This window comes from Ambystoma mexicanum, chromosome 8 (assembly GCF_040938575.1).
Source record: "Ambystoma mexicanum isolate Mex_15411 chromosome 8, UKY_AmexF1_1, whole genome shotgun sequence".
Classification (NCBI taxonomy): domain Eukaryota; kingdom Metazoa; phylum Chordata; class Amphibia; order Caudata; family Ambystomatidae; genus Ambystoma; species Ambystoma mexicanum.
Window position 1 is genome coordinate 1,028,874,829 of NC_090929.1, and position 15,579 is coordinate 1,028,890,407.

Here is a 15,579-nt window from a genome sequence, read left to right on the forward strand (position 1 = left end):
GACCACTTTTTAGTGCCTTTTACGATAACCTAATCATCTTCCTTCTTATCAGCCTGTTTGCCAAACACCCCGAGGCGTTCCTGGTGGAAAGTGGATCCCATAGCCCTTTCTTCATTAATCTAATCCTACTTTCTTTGAGTCTGCTCTCAGTTCAGATGCTGATTACATAACCATCTTAGAAGAAGCTTTTGCAGCTGCAGCCGATGACTTGACTCCCATCAAAATAGGCAACTCCAGGCGAAAACCATGATTTACAGACTCTCTACGCTCCTCCAGACTTTTATATAGATGAGCTGAGAGAGTCTGGCATTCTGAGTACGGTGACGAGTATAGACTTGTGATGAAAGAGTATCACCTAAAATATCATACAGATAAAACAGCAAAAACTATCTTTTTCAGCTACAATTTAACAAGCAATGAACCAGTCTAAAGAGTTGTTTTCAGTAGTAAGAGAACACCAGCTCTGAGAAACTTCTTTTTAAAATTGTTATCTGCTAATGGCGACTTTTGACTGGTGCAGGTAAAATAGCTACATTTCCCAAGATTCTTGGCATCATGATGCTAGAAGCAATGCCGACTGCTACTATTCTTCCTAAGGTATCTGAAGTCATACTAGAAGTCATTCAGCTGAAAAGTACCCATCCCTAGGTTCCGATGGACAGGCTGATGCTAGAAACTGTGGTGACTCACATCTCAGTAATTTCCCACACATCACAAAACGGTCTTCCTCTGCTGTCTCCCTCCTCACTGGTATTTGTTGCAGCTATTTTCGGTTTCAATTCTCTTATCTTCCCCACTCACTCATTTCTTTTCTTCCAGCAGACTAGGGTCTGGATACCCTTGACAAGTGCACGGTACACAACTCCAGGGTCCAGCTTAAGTGCTCTGATACAATACAGCTGTGATTTGGCACAGTATAAAAGCATACAAACATAACATGTATGATGTGTGTGCCAGACCTAGGATTCGGAGGTCAAAATGATCCTTTAACTTCTACATAGTGTATGAAAACCCCTGCTGAAACTCACTGCATGAGCTGAATGGCTGCCTTTCTGCTTTACCTTCATAACTACAATTTCCAGCAGCATCCTCTACCACTGCCTGCATTTCCGAGTTGCCACTACTTGCAAAAGCAACATCATTGTATGTTCAACTGCAAAAACTGCAGTGTCCAACTATATTTAGGTTATTGAATTAAGACTGAAATTCCATTTGCGTTATAACTGGAGATTGCCAAAAGCAGCATTTACAACACTGTCAGGTTATATTAATAAAGACATACATCATATGATATGCACTTCAGCGTGTACATATTCAGCTACAAACACGGTACATAAAGCTAATCTCAACTATGTAGGAAGTGGGCTTCAATGCACTAAAGCACGTCACTGTCTGGGCAGAGCTGTGATATATAAGTCCTTCCTGCAAAGCCTTGGCTACAAGTCACTGTGTAATCCCATGCTCCTCAATGAGTTTGCATTCCTAAATGCACAGACTAGACCACCACATACCCCCCTTGGTAAAAATCAGTACACTTATAATCGTACTTGCTTGGTATCTTTTTTACTCTGGCTTGGAGACCTCGACCCCTGGAGCAAATCTACACCATAGATCAGGGATCTGCAACTTTGGCTCTCCAGATGTGTTGCACTACAATGACTATTCACCCTAGCGAGTATATTCCATGGTGAAGGATCATGGGAGTGGTAGTCCACAACATCTGTAGAGACAAAGGGTTCAGACTCCCTAGGTGACCTCAGACTTCAGTTCCTATTCTGCTTGCATACTATCAGCATGAGATATTGACCGTTAATCTCTGTGGCTTTCCCAGTGGTTGTTTTTTCTCAGGGTTGGTCCACTTCTTGCAGTGCTCACATTTGCATTTTGAATGTCCTCATTTCCTTTCCATCCATAGAGGGACACTCTTTCTAGGTCCCATCTTCAGCAGAGATAGAATGAGTGGAGAACAGGCTCTGAGGTTCCTCCTCATTCTAAATGGTTGAGCCTCTCAGTGAGATTGGCATTGGGATTCTGCGTGATGCTTTTGCATCTAATGCCACTTGATATCCATCCCCTTGTGATGCAGCAGCAAGTTGCAAAGCTTCTTTTATAGATTTGTTGGCATGCCAAACCTTCACATCTGCTCCAGCCTTGGTTGATAATACATTTTTGACGACATTTGACCATATTATGCAACACAAGCTGAACCCCCTGTGATGGGCTCATGTAGATACCCTTCTCTCCAGAATATACTTTGCTGAATTTCCATAACGGTTGTTGGCGAAATGTTCTGAGTAAATGAAGAGTACATTGCCTTGTGGTAAGCCACGTGTTGCCATTAAGACAGTCTTCCCACTTAGAGCCTCACATACTCTCCTTTTTCTAAGTGGAGCTCCTAACTGTCCTTGATGTGCTGCTGAGATAATGGTCTGCATAGATCTGTTAGGTGGGATCTCCTTGTCATTTCTCAACAACAGGTCCTCTTTGCAGTAAATGTCCTTTGCAACTTTGGGGTCTGGTTGTATCGGAATTGTTAAATTCCTTTCACTTAGCCAACCTTTCACTGAGTATTCCTGCATCGCAGGATCAGTTGACATTCTTCAACCATTGGACCCATGGGCACCTACCCCCGGGACATCAGCAACGCAACACTATCGTTGTTTTTCCTTTATCATAATTGTTTGCTTACCCTCCTATACCCTTCACCCCTAAAAGGAGTGGATAGGCATTACCAACTGAGCACCTTGGTCCAACCAGACACCTCAGGCCAGACTGTTAAAGTCTAACCTGCCGGGAGCACAGGCCCCTGCATGCACGGTTTTCAGGGAAGCACCGGCACCTTAAGCAACGGTGCCGGTGCTTCCGTGTCCGCATTCCCGCTGGGCCACCGGTTCTTGTAATATCCCAGTAACAACAGGATCTCAGGTGGCGGAATGGTGTTACGAGGTCGGCGGCAACCCAGCGGTAGCACCGGCGGGTTACCGCCGACATTGTAATGAGGCCCATAGTCATAATATAAAGTCAACAAAAATACTTCTTTCACATTGAGAGTGCTGTAGTCTCACCTCAAAGTGGGGTTGTGGGTTTCACTGAGGGTCCCGAACCCTCAGCGTCTCTCACTAAAGAATTCTGCAGGGTTGCCAGACCATGATTCCTTTGAGCAGTCTGCTACATGCTTCCCATGTGTCTCCAAAGCTTGAGGTGCTCAAAACAGGTTAACGCCCTCTCTATCATCTTCATCCCCTCAGCTGCCCTCATATTCAACTGTAGCTTCTCTTACCGGATGAGTTGGAGCTTGGATTCACTTTCGGCACTTTTCTGGATCAAGTCTATTACTAGAGTATGACATCTACCTTCTATTCCTTCTGTAGCCTCCTCACCTCTGTCCTGAGTACACCTAACCTCCTTGCCTGGTTCTCATACCCACACCCTCCTCTTCCATCTTACTTGGGCCAGTCTGACTCCAGTCCCATCGCCCACTAACTCAGGGAGGTACCTGGCCCACTACTTTCTGCACCCAGCCACCAGGACAAGACATGGAGCCTTGTTACAGTGCTTATGCTGCATCAGTGCAGTGCCTACCCCATAAACTCTTTCTTTAGGGCTATAATCTCCATCCTTACCACCACCTTCCCCTTACACTGTCAGTTTAACTGCACCTTTGTTTCCTGGTGTTACTGCCTTCTGCTTAGTATTACTTACACAAACTTCTATTAACACTTCTTTCTCCTTGGTTCCTCCCTCACCATCTGTTGTTCCCTCCTTAGTTGCTCTTTCACCTCTTGCTAATGCCACCATCTCCTACTTAATACCTTCATCACCACCTGTTGTTACTAGTGCCTCCAACTCCCCTGCCCCCCTCCCGCCCCACTTGCCTTCAGTACCTTAAATCACCTCCTGGTATCGCTCTCCAACACTCTGAAACTGCACACCTGTTATGCTTGAGCTAAAACATGGCGCTGGTGTGCAGTGTATTCTGAGGGCACTCAGAGCCATAATGGATATTTACTCCATGCCTCAGTGAAAAGCTGTACTTACTTTGCTGAGAGCTGAATTTACTTTGCTGAAGAAAACATGCTTTCCAAACCTGGTATGCAGTCAAGGACATTCTTCTGGGAAAGCTGGTTTTGTTATGTCTTGTTATGAGTTATGGGACTGTTTTCTGTGGTGTTTGTTCTTAGGAGAGGGAAGCGATTTGTTCCTTGAGGTTACTGTCGGTTGACCCAGCTGGCAACCAACGGTTACCCATCAATGCGCAATTGCATTGCCAGAAGGTTTGAGAAATGACCACCCCTTTTTGAGGAGTGCATATATGCGGAACCCCTCAACGGTCAGACGGGACAAGTACAAAGACCTCAGTCGGAAGGGGGACGCCTTTTGTCCGGCATACCTGTGGGCTGTTGTGCTCTCGGCCTGGCTGTTACCGGGGTCTTCCAGCCGCTTCTGGCAAGATGAGGGATTCAGTTACGCCCACGGTGATGTATTTTCTTTTGAATTCTGTCTTTTCTGTGTTATTACTTGTTGCTTCCCAGCATTGAATAGTTCTGCGCAGGTAAAAAGATTTGCCAGAGGAATGCATAATGCCAACATTGTATCACACGAAAGCTTAGGAGGTGTTACAAACACTCTTTGAAGTTTTCTTTCCTTCATTGAATGAGGTTTTGTACATGCATAATTGATGCATTTCTCCTTTGACTGAAACTGATTTTGTTTTAACGAATGGGGATTTATTTTACATGCATGACTTTTAAAAGACTTTTAAGTGACTTCACTCTTGCTCGAGAATGCTTTAAGTCCATGTAACTTTTCTCTGTCAGCTTTCTTCCTGACTGTTTTTCCACTGCCGGCTGCCTCTTCCTATTAACAGCATCAGGGGTTGTAAAGCTGTCATGGGTGTAATGGGAATCTGCTGACTTCTTAACTGGAGGGAGCTGTGGCTGTCTTCTGCAGGAAGGGTGGGGGGAACCTTCCCTGCTTGGGGAGGTGGTCTATAGGAGCACTGCATGCAGCTTTCCCCTGACAGGGATGGATTGCTCATGGGATCCTCCCTATACCATCTCCGGACCCAACATCCACTAATCTGGAGAGGCACCTTTCCCCTTAATTAACACTCCCGGTCACCAGAACAAGGCATGGGACCTTGTTCCTCTATGTATGCTGCATTAGTGTGGTGCCTATCCCATAAGCGCTGGCTGTGACTGGCATGTCTGTGTCCAAGTTGGGGGCAATCGCTTTGAAACATGGTACATATGCTCTGTTGTATATCAAGGTTTACAAATTAGGTGTGTGAATCTTCATTCCATGCAAATTCAATTCCTCATCTCAACATGTTCAGTATTGCTGGTAAACCCTATTCGGACAGGCCCATGAAGCAATTGAGTGCTTTCAGGATGGAGTGCTTTCATTACAGAGTCTACCAAGCCTGTCTTTCATTTCATGCTTTCAGCTGAGAAATTGCATTGCAGGTATTCTACTTGGATTCACATGAACTCGCATTTTTCTTTGCACAGTTTAAGCCCGCCTTTGGTCGTTTGTTGAGGACTCCATTGAAAGTTGCAATATGGAATTATTCAATTCAATTTTTGTCAATACATTACTAACGTACTGGAAATATGCTATGTGGTTCATATCTTTAACATGATCCATCATTCTTTAAAAGATGAAATTGACAGTCCACCTGTCTTTCTCATGCATCTAAATACACGAAAGCCATATCAAAATGTTTTGAGTGACCACATAAAGGTGTCTATTTTGGTGAACAATAAAACATTATTTAGAATCAACATAATTTCCGAAATACTACGCTGTAGTATTTGCCAGTGCATTGTGCCAGAGGACACTTTTCAGGGTTGGCCCTTTGACCTGATTTCCTTAGGGTTTGCATCATGAGAGACAAGTACCTAATGTATTCACTGTGTGCCTGACTGTGGATGAATATATTGTCCAAGTAAGCTCCCATGAAAGCCTGGTGTGGTTGCAAAACTGGGTTCATCAGGCTTTCAAACATGTCCAGTGCTCCATATAGACTAAAAGGTAACATGCTAAACTGATGAAGAACCTCATGCACCAGAAAAAGTGTTTTCTTTGTCTTCCGGAGCCAGAGGGATTTGCCCAATCTTTGATAGGACCAAATGTTCTGATGTATATAGGTGGAGGTTACAAATCTCCTGATCATCTGATCGTCCAAATGGCAGATCCAAAAGATGCTTGAATTATAGGTCATCAAACTCTCCCAAAGCTGCCAAAGTTAACAAAGTATCCAGCTTTGCTAGATAGACAGTACATCTGGATATTTTGTTAACTGGTCTGCACCACTCATATGTGGTAAGCACAAAGTCGTACAAACTTCCCTGGAGATGTATGTCTGTGGTGAAAGAAATCCTTCATTCATCCCAGAGTTTCTGTGAACATTTCTTGGAAATGCTTAAGGAAGTCCCAAAGGTCTTGAGATCGTGGTAGGGTTGCAGTCCTTCCACGACCATCCCTCAAACAGGGAAGAGGATCAGTTCCTCTGGGTTCTCAAAGCTGGATCGGGGATGGCCACTGAGCCTGGATCATTTGTGTCCTTCCACTTCATCAAGCAGTTTACATGAGATACTTGAGAAGGCACCCTGTTGATCTATATAGTTGAAATCACAAATGGCCTCCGACAGGGTAAGCTCCATGCCCAATGGGTAAGTTACTTGTTCTCCCATGCAGGGAGTAAGAGCAGGACCTTGTCTCCTACATTAAATCAGCACAGTTGGGTCTGTTGATCGTACAGTTGCTTCTGTTTATCCTAGTCCTAAGGCATATGGTGGGTCAAGAGGTCTTAGAGAAGTGCCATCCGTTCACACATCAGTTGGATGAATTGAACTGAGTGCAATGCCAAGTCATCTTGGCTTTCTTAAGTTTAATTAAGCATTTCCAGACCATCACCGGGTTCTCTCCCCTATATTAGTTGAAAGGGGGAGAACCCTGTAACGGCTTGTGAAGACTTCCAGACAGCAAACAACGCCCTAGGTATCGAGTTGCTCCAATTCCTCCCACCTTTGGAATGCATCCCTCAACATGCAGCATTCTAGGTCTAGGAATTATTTCCCTCAGTATTCTGGTACAATACCGTCCCATCCCTCTTCACATTATTCTCTTCTCAGTATAAATAATCCATTTTTGTCACATAAAGGGTCCTTGCTTCTTTGCCCCCTCTTCTTATGGTATCATTTGAGCAAAATGGTTCTTGGGTAGTAATCATTACATTAGGCAGTAGTGAAATCGGGGGAATGAAGATATCCACATTTAGTGAAGGGAAAGTCAGTGTGTCGTTGGAGCCAACTTCCTTTTTGTCCCTCTAGGATTGTGATAGCCCTTGACTTCCTCTACCTCAGGAATGAAGATCACCTCACAGATAAGTTGGGCGATAGCATCTCCCTGATGGACGAAGAAGGGGTTTAATAAACAGTTGACAAGAAGTACCATGACTACTCCTTTGTGGCTTTTTCTAGGACTCTTGCTCCCTCATCAATCCCTCATCAATGTGGAGAGGACTCCATCTCTGACAGCGAATACCAGACCTCTGTCTGTCTTGGTAGGGAATCTTGACTTGATTGGGTATCCTCACAACCTTTAGGGTTGGAGGTTGTGGGCATATTGGGACCCTTGCATCTGGTCCAATTGAGATCCCTTCCGACTTCTCTCAGACCAGGTTGGACCAGTTAAAGGCATGGACACCAACCGATACATTTGAATGATTCATTCGTAAAAGCAAATAAGGGTCAATCTTGTTCAATGTGGCAGGCAGTTCTTTGTATAGCAAATCAGCCCTGGCAAAAGTTCCATTGGACTTTCTTCAGGCTTGGTAGGATCCTTCCCCAGTTGTCATTGGGCTGCTCCAGACATTTGTTCCTGCAGTGTTTTCCACCAAGCCTTTAACAGAATCCTGCATCGGAGGGAAGGGTTCTCTGATCACTTTGAGTGGGGCGCTAATGTATGGAATGTCTTCCCCTGGAAAACCATAGCCTGTCTGAATCTCTCACAGGGGCAGGCCTGCCATCATTGCATTGTTTATGTTTATACATTTGTAACGCACTCCCGGTACCCGAGGGCTTAAGGGCGCAGACAAAGAAACAACACATGACAAAAAGAACACAAAACCTAGAAGATCTGATTTGTACTGAAAGGGGACTGACTTAGAGGAATCTAGGAGAAAAGAAAAGTCTTCAATTTCTTCTTAAAATCTTCCGTAGAGGCAGCATTTCTAAGGGCCAGCGTCAAGGCATTATATGCTAATGGGGCTGCTATGCTGAATGCTCCATTACATGCTTTGTTTGTATTGCATCAGGTAATTTTTAGAAGATTTGTATTATCAGATCTCAGAGAACGAATGCTGTTTTTATTTTCAATAACTTCCATTAGATAGGATGGCATCTGACCCGAAATACATTTGTGGGTTATAAGTAACAACCTAAAATGCATCCTGGCCTGTATAGGGAGCCAATGTAGGCTCCATCCTGCCTCTGACACATGGTCTCTGCGGTGAAGTCCTTTAATGACCCTCACTGCTCCATTCTGGTGGTGGAGATCTGTTTGGGGGATGCCGACTAAAAGACTGCAACAATAATCCAATTTGGAGCCACTAATGGCTCTGGCTAAAGTCTCTGAATTTTTCTCGGAGATCAAAGGGCAGGGATGGTGAAACAACTTGATGAAGTAAGAGGAAGAAGAAACCAAACTATTCATCAAGATAATACCAAACGTCTTCACCTTATTCTTTACCTCAATGGTGCAGTTATCTATGCTGAAATTATTGTACATCTGAACTAATTTGTCCAGTTTACTATCCGAGCCAACAATAATACGTTCTGTTTTGGCACTATTCAGTGCCAGACCATTCGCCACAATACACTTTTGAATCTTTTGAAATACTTTATTCATGTGTTTTTCATCATCACAATGTGAACCTGAAATAGGGATGACACATTGCGTATCATCGGCGTAGTTGGCGAAAACAATCCCTTCTTGTTCTAACATAAAAAGAACGGGAACATGAAAATATTGTAGAAGCACAGGGATACGCAGGCTCTTTGTGGGACACCATACAGCAGCGGAATAGGTTTTTGCCTCTGCAAATTCACTCGCCACTCTCACCGGCCTCCCACTCAAGAGTGGTGTGATCCATTGGATAGCCTGAGTTGAAAAGCTGGCAATTTCCCTTAACCTGGTGGACAAGATGGAATGGTCCACCAGGTAAAAGGCTGCCGAAAGGTCTAGGATCATAAGTAGAGCAGTATGACCTCTGTCCAAGCCTTAATGCATATGAAATTTTAAGGCTAAAAGTGCAGTCTCTTTATTGCTATGTACTCATTCCTCCACCTGAACTGGGCTCCACCCATTCATTTCAAAGTCTCACCCTTAACCCAGCATGACCCTTCCCAGGTAACATTGGCTTTCTGACTGCACTGTGTCCTGTTGTCTCCTCGACTGCAACTCCTTTCTCCTACTGTGGCTGTCCTGCCATCCCTTTCCTCACGGTCTTAACCTCTTTCAATACTTCTACCACTTTCCCACCGTCTGGCCATTGCTCCTTAAACAAGTTTCCCACCTCCACCTTTTGACAATTACCCACCTCCTCCATCAATTTCCTACCTTTCTCCAACAACTTTGCAACCAGCAAATATCCAACTTTGGATATTACACCAGCTTTTGATAGTGTTTCTCAAACCCTGATTTGGGAAACATTTGTTAAACTGGGTATTGTCTGTGCACTGAACCGCTTTGCTGTTGTCCTTTGGGACGATGGTGTTCAATGCACCAAGCCATTTCTGATAGCCACAGGTGTGAGGCAAGGCTGTTTAAGTTTGGCTTCTATTTTTGTTATGTACTAATGATTTTGCAACACATCTTGCTCATTTAATCCACTTACTCTCTGTAAAAAGATGGGTGCACTTTGTTTTACAGGCAATGTAATGCTAATTTCTAAGACTCCATCAGGTCTTCACTGACAGATCAACCAGTTCCAGGATTTGTGCACTGTCAAGGGCCTCATCATAAACAGCAAGACGCAACGCTATGGCCTGCCATCTGACCAGGATACCTAAACTCCACCTAAGTCTAAATTATGAAAAAGTGGAATGTCTATAGTTTTTGACTACCTGGAAGTGAGTTTACATAAAAACATTCAATGTCATGTGCAGGTGGAGAAGAGGATCACTGCTCTGGCTACATGTGGAGAGGCCATCACAAGATCTGACATTTCTTTGGAGACAGGGTATGCTCCTCAGCAATGGAGGTATGCAAGATCCAGGTCTTACTGGCTGCCTTAAACGGTACAGGGATTTGAGGCATAACTAACATCAGAGGATTAGAAAGTAAAACAAACATAAACCGGTAGAAGCTCCTTTGCCGCTCCATCTTTTTTGGGGAACTCCTGCACACTTAATTTAAGATTATGATTTGGAATGATCCAGACTTTGTTTTATATGAAAAAGCACTGGGTGATCTACTTTTAACCCTGGGAGCTGATACACTTCCTTGGTTGAAATATGTCAAAACTTTGTCAAATTGGGCTTGAGCAGGCTGCGCGAGAATATCGTATTAGACGGTAATGCAAACAAAATGTTTGAACATGGCCTAAGAGGATTGGTTCCTCAGAGAATGTTTGTCTACCTATGTACAAACTAGCATATCATCAGAATACCCTACGATAAGAAACACTTGGGTTTCAAACAGTTCTAAGAGTTTGTCGAAACTCCCTTTACTAAGGTATTGTTCAAAATCTTCCATTTACCTATGATAAGAAACACTTAGGTTTCAAACATTTCTAAGGGTTTGTCAAAACTCCCTTTACTAAGGTATTGTTCAAAAACGTATGTTTGGGGATAGGACCCCTCCTCTGAAATGACTTCACGTTGGACTAATGGAGCAAGTCCCAATTGTCCTTATTGTGCAGCCAAAAAGGAAGCAACAAGTATGTTTTGTTTTCTGTCTTTTATATCACAGACTGCGGAGAGCTTTGCTTGTACCATTTTTGTGGACGGTGGGAGTTAGTAGTACTAACTGTATGGAGGGCTCAAGCTCCAAATACATCTTCTATCGTCTAGTGAAACTAATTTGCAAACCAAGTTTCAACTGTGAAATTCCTCAAGAGGGCATGGGTACTTAGATCGAGATATTTAAAACTGCCCACTTGACAAGTGTATGTATTTATATTTATTTGTGTTTGGTTTAAAAAAAAAAAAACCTTCACAAAAATCAATCTCAAACCTCATAAACAATATAGATCATAGTCAGTAGTTAAAAGACATCAATTCCTCAAATTCAATTAATTAATATTTCATAGTATCAATCCCACAGTATTTTAAAAACAAAGAAGACAAAAATCAAGGACAAACCAAAAGAAAAGGATGATAAAATTACATTTGTTTAAAGAACATCGATTCATTAATGTTCAAATCATTAAATACATAACCACAACACCACATGATTATAAAAGAGAGAGGTATCAGAAATATCAATTCAAATCCTCAAGGTCAATTCATCAAATTCATGGTCTTAACATTAACTCTATTAAAGAGGGTTTAGCTGTAGCAAGTTTTATTAAGACATGGATTCCAAATAATAACCACTGCTCGAAGAGCCAGATTTATAGTCCCAATCAAAGAAGTTAGAAAAATATTTCATCCTAGATGTAGTTAAAACTTCAGTCCATAACTAAGTGGCGTGCAGTTTCAATAGAGCCCAAATTACAAAATCTACAGTTGGTCTCTAGGTCAGTAATTATTCCTCTTCTTAGCAGGATCACTTTAGTCAATAGGAGATTCCATCACAGTCTCAGTAAAATCATTCGATAATATTTGTTTGGGAACTGATGGAGTTCCCCGCCTTCTGTGATCAAATGCCAGATCTTGGAGAGATGAGAACAAATGGAATGAGCGTGGTACAGACCCAATCATAGTCGTATAGGGCTTTCTTTACTCTATGTGGGTTAGCCAGTAAAGTTGCCCTATCCATCGCCACATTTTCAAAGAGTGCTAATGACCTTACTTCCAACTGCGAGAGAAAATCAGTTATTCTTCATATGGTGGAGAGTTGTTTCAATAGAAGCTCATAAAGGTAATAAGGAATAGGGTCAATTCATTTTGAATATAATGCCAGTGGCTGCCACTGCACAGGCACCTTCATAGAGACGATCCCCAGCTCAAATCGAATTGCCACTAACGTAATAGCATTTGGCGCTTTCAATATTTTACACCAAATTTTCGCTTCAATCAGGTCAAGAACCTTAAAAATAGATTTATCCACCAGTTCCAGGCCAGAAGTTAATTTCGGGACGATCTTACCATCGTAAAAGATAAGAGCTGGTTTTATTGAAAAGCGCCCGTATTTCCTATCAATTTTTTACACCTGATTAATAAGGAGTTTCCCTTTATTAAGAAGGCTCTCTAATATGCGAATAACCTGGCCGGGCACTGATCTGGAAACTCAAATAGACTAGAGATTCCACAGTTCCAATCATCTTGTTCTCCATAAACCAGGCCCTTTCCTTCATTTTTTTTCCCCAGGTAGTGGCTAAAACCTTAGTCTTACTAGGATTAACCACAAGACCAGGAGGCATTGTAGGCCGGTCCAAGAGTTGTCAAATAAAAAATGATCCACATAAACCAGCCATTCCACACTCAGAGCCAATCTTGGGTGCAATCAGTCCGGCCCCCATCAAATACTTTACTACGTCAGAAACGGAGATTAAATGAGCATGGTGCCAGGTTACATCCCTGCCTCAGACCGGTAGAGGTATTAATACGTTCCTAGATGACAACATCCCATGTTCAATCTGACGCAAATGCCAGAATCCTTGTAGAGGACCATCGGGAGCCTCGACAATCCACCAGGGAGACCCCAGCAGCAGGTTTATTTCACAGTCTGTTCCTAGATATTTTATCAAAGGCCATTGAAAGGTCAATGGATGTCAAATAAGTGCATCTATTTGTGTTATTCCATGCCAACACTTGAAGGGCCTTCACCATCAGACCATTCAAGTCCGTGGAGTATCATTTCCTAAATCCCATCTGGAAAGGACTAAGTCTATCAGTAAGCTTTGCCCAATCCTCTAAATGGCCCAGAAGAAGCAGGGAAAACATTTTATAATCCGCGTCAATTAGTGAAATAAGGCGATCATTTCTTGAGTCAGCCCTAGAGCCTCTCTTAAAAATTGGAACAATGTTAGTGGTCCGCCATGACACAGGGAGAGTACCTGAGTCCACAATACTGCAAAACAATAGATACAGCACCCTAGACCAATTTACGTGGTCCAATTTCAAGGTATAATTCATAAGGCCATTAGGACCAGGGGCATGCAACTTCTTGCACCTCTTTATTAAATCCCCAATGTCCTGAAGTTCAAACTTAATGGACCATACCGACTCAATGATGTAATTATTGATGTCTGCATCTAGACGGATATCTATTAATCAATACTCATGTTGTTTCAGTCACTGCATTCAGTTCAATAGCCTGAAACAAAGGGTCCAGATTAACTAAGACCCAAAATGCACGAGAGTCTTTGTTTAATTAACGTACAAAGCATACATTCCGCATCTAACTGAAGAGGTGCTTTTTTTTGATTTACAGACATTTCTGTATTTTAGTTTTAACTTCTTCAGTTCAGACCCAAAATTAATTTTCCCCTTATTACCATGCTTCAAGGTTCAAGGCTCTAATATCTCTATGCATATTCCTCTTTGCTTCTACCATTTTATAAAATTATAAACATGAGTAGTTGTCACCCAAACATTGCTAGAACATTTTCAAGTATGTTTTACTTGTTTGTTTAATTCCCCCCAAAAAATGTGCAAAACACCTTGGGTTAAAGTCCCTCAATTTCCATTCTGAGGCGGCACCTTGAATAACACCATCCAAATCTTCGTTCATAATTGCAATATTCTGATTAGACCACCAAATAGCATTCCCTGCAATAGTAGATTCTAAATTTCCCACAGGTGTACCAGACTGTGTTTTGATCTGTAAATTAAAGTCCTCAGTAAGGATTGTGTGGTCACTCCAGTTGTTATGTAGGACTGAGAAACTCACGTAGCCACTAGTTAAGAATGCATCAGCAAAAACATAGTCCAAAGTTGAGGACTGTACCCCTCGTCGCCAAATAGGGCTGTTTTTTCCCCTCCCCCAATGGCATGGAGTGAATTATACTCAAGCCCAACCCCTCCATAGTTGACCACCACATCCAACCATTACGTACTTTTGGTTCATTAGGAAAGCTTTCCGCAGTCACCTCCCAATTTACATCCAATTATTCTATATCAATACAGTTTGAGTTAATATCGCCACCTACAAGAATTCTACCATCTGAGAAAGAATCAGCTGATGTATTAATACAATCCGATATAACTTGGAGAAAGTCTTGCAAATCTGCCACTCCCGAATGCCAATAAATATTAATAATTAGCAGGTTCATTGACCTTTCTGAAGAAGTTAGTCCCAAAGCCATCACCCCAATTGGAAGGTTATGGATCAGAGAGGCCCTCATTCCTAAGGTAGAACCCACAGAATCCGAAGGCCCCTCAGGGCCTCCCCCATTACTGGGTCTGGCTAACTGACCTGAACACCTGATAGCTGTCCAAAACCAGAGGTTGCAACAGCCATGACTCCTGAATTCAAATATTATTACCCAATCTCATGATCTGCATTGCATCAATATTGCTAAACAGATTTTGACTTCCTCTAGAGTTCCAGGATAGCACTTTCAAGCCCAACTGCTGAGTACCCCAATTTCTAACTTTCAGGCCACTATGGTCCCGATCTTTTCCACAAGGCGGACGTGACTATAGCCCAATTGTGGTCATCCACGTCCTCTTGAGTTCCAACCAGTTTGGCAGACCTTACGCCATGAGCAGCAGGGTTAAATGAGACTTGGAGGGCCCTGAACCCCTTTTACATCCATTCCCTCCAACTCCTAAACTTTTTCTGGTTGTAAATCAAAACCCAGTTCTTTCAACTTAGTCGCTTCTGATAGTACCAATTCCTTCACTAGGTTTGATCCAAGTAGAGATGACAATGTTTAATATCAGCCCTGTTGGGGAATGCTAAACAGACAATGGCCCTCATTACGACCCTGGCGGAAAGTGACTGACCGGACCGCCACAGCGTAAATAGCGTTTCCGCCATTGCAAGAAGGAGCAAAGTGCGGCCCATTCCGACCCATCGGGCACGAGCACCACGGCATGGCGGAAGTGCAAAGTCCGCGATGGCGGAAATGAACCCAAAACGGCCCACACCGCCGCCGTACGGCGCCCTAGGTGCAATACCGCCACCCATCACAGCAGACACCGCAGTGTGCGCCTACCGTAAAGTACGGTGACCGGAAATATACGGAAACGGAAGTTAAAACACGGGCCCGGAACGGGAAACAACCCGCCGTACACCTATAAAACCACTAAAACCACACAACCACTAAAATCACTACCCTGAGACACAACCCAACCCGTCATCCACCCTAGCGAAACCAAGAAAAATGGGAAAAGTAGCGAAGAAAGCGTGCGACCGCAAGCGGCAGGTCCACTTCTCCCGTGAGGAACTCACCGTGCTAAC

The 15,579-nt window shown here is 43.1% G+C and overlaps 1 long non-coding RNA gene across 1 annotated transcript in view; it reads right to left on the bottom strand.

Moving 5' to 3' along the window:
• The window catches only part of LOC138472682 (uncharacterized), a 117,473-nt gene that overhangs the window by 47,547 nt on the left and 54,347 nt on the right, over positions 1 to 15,579 (bottom strand). The window lies entirely within an intron of this gene.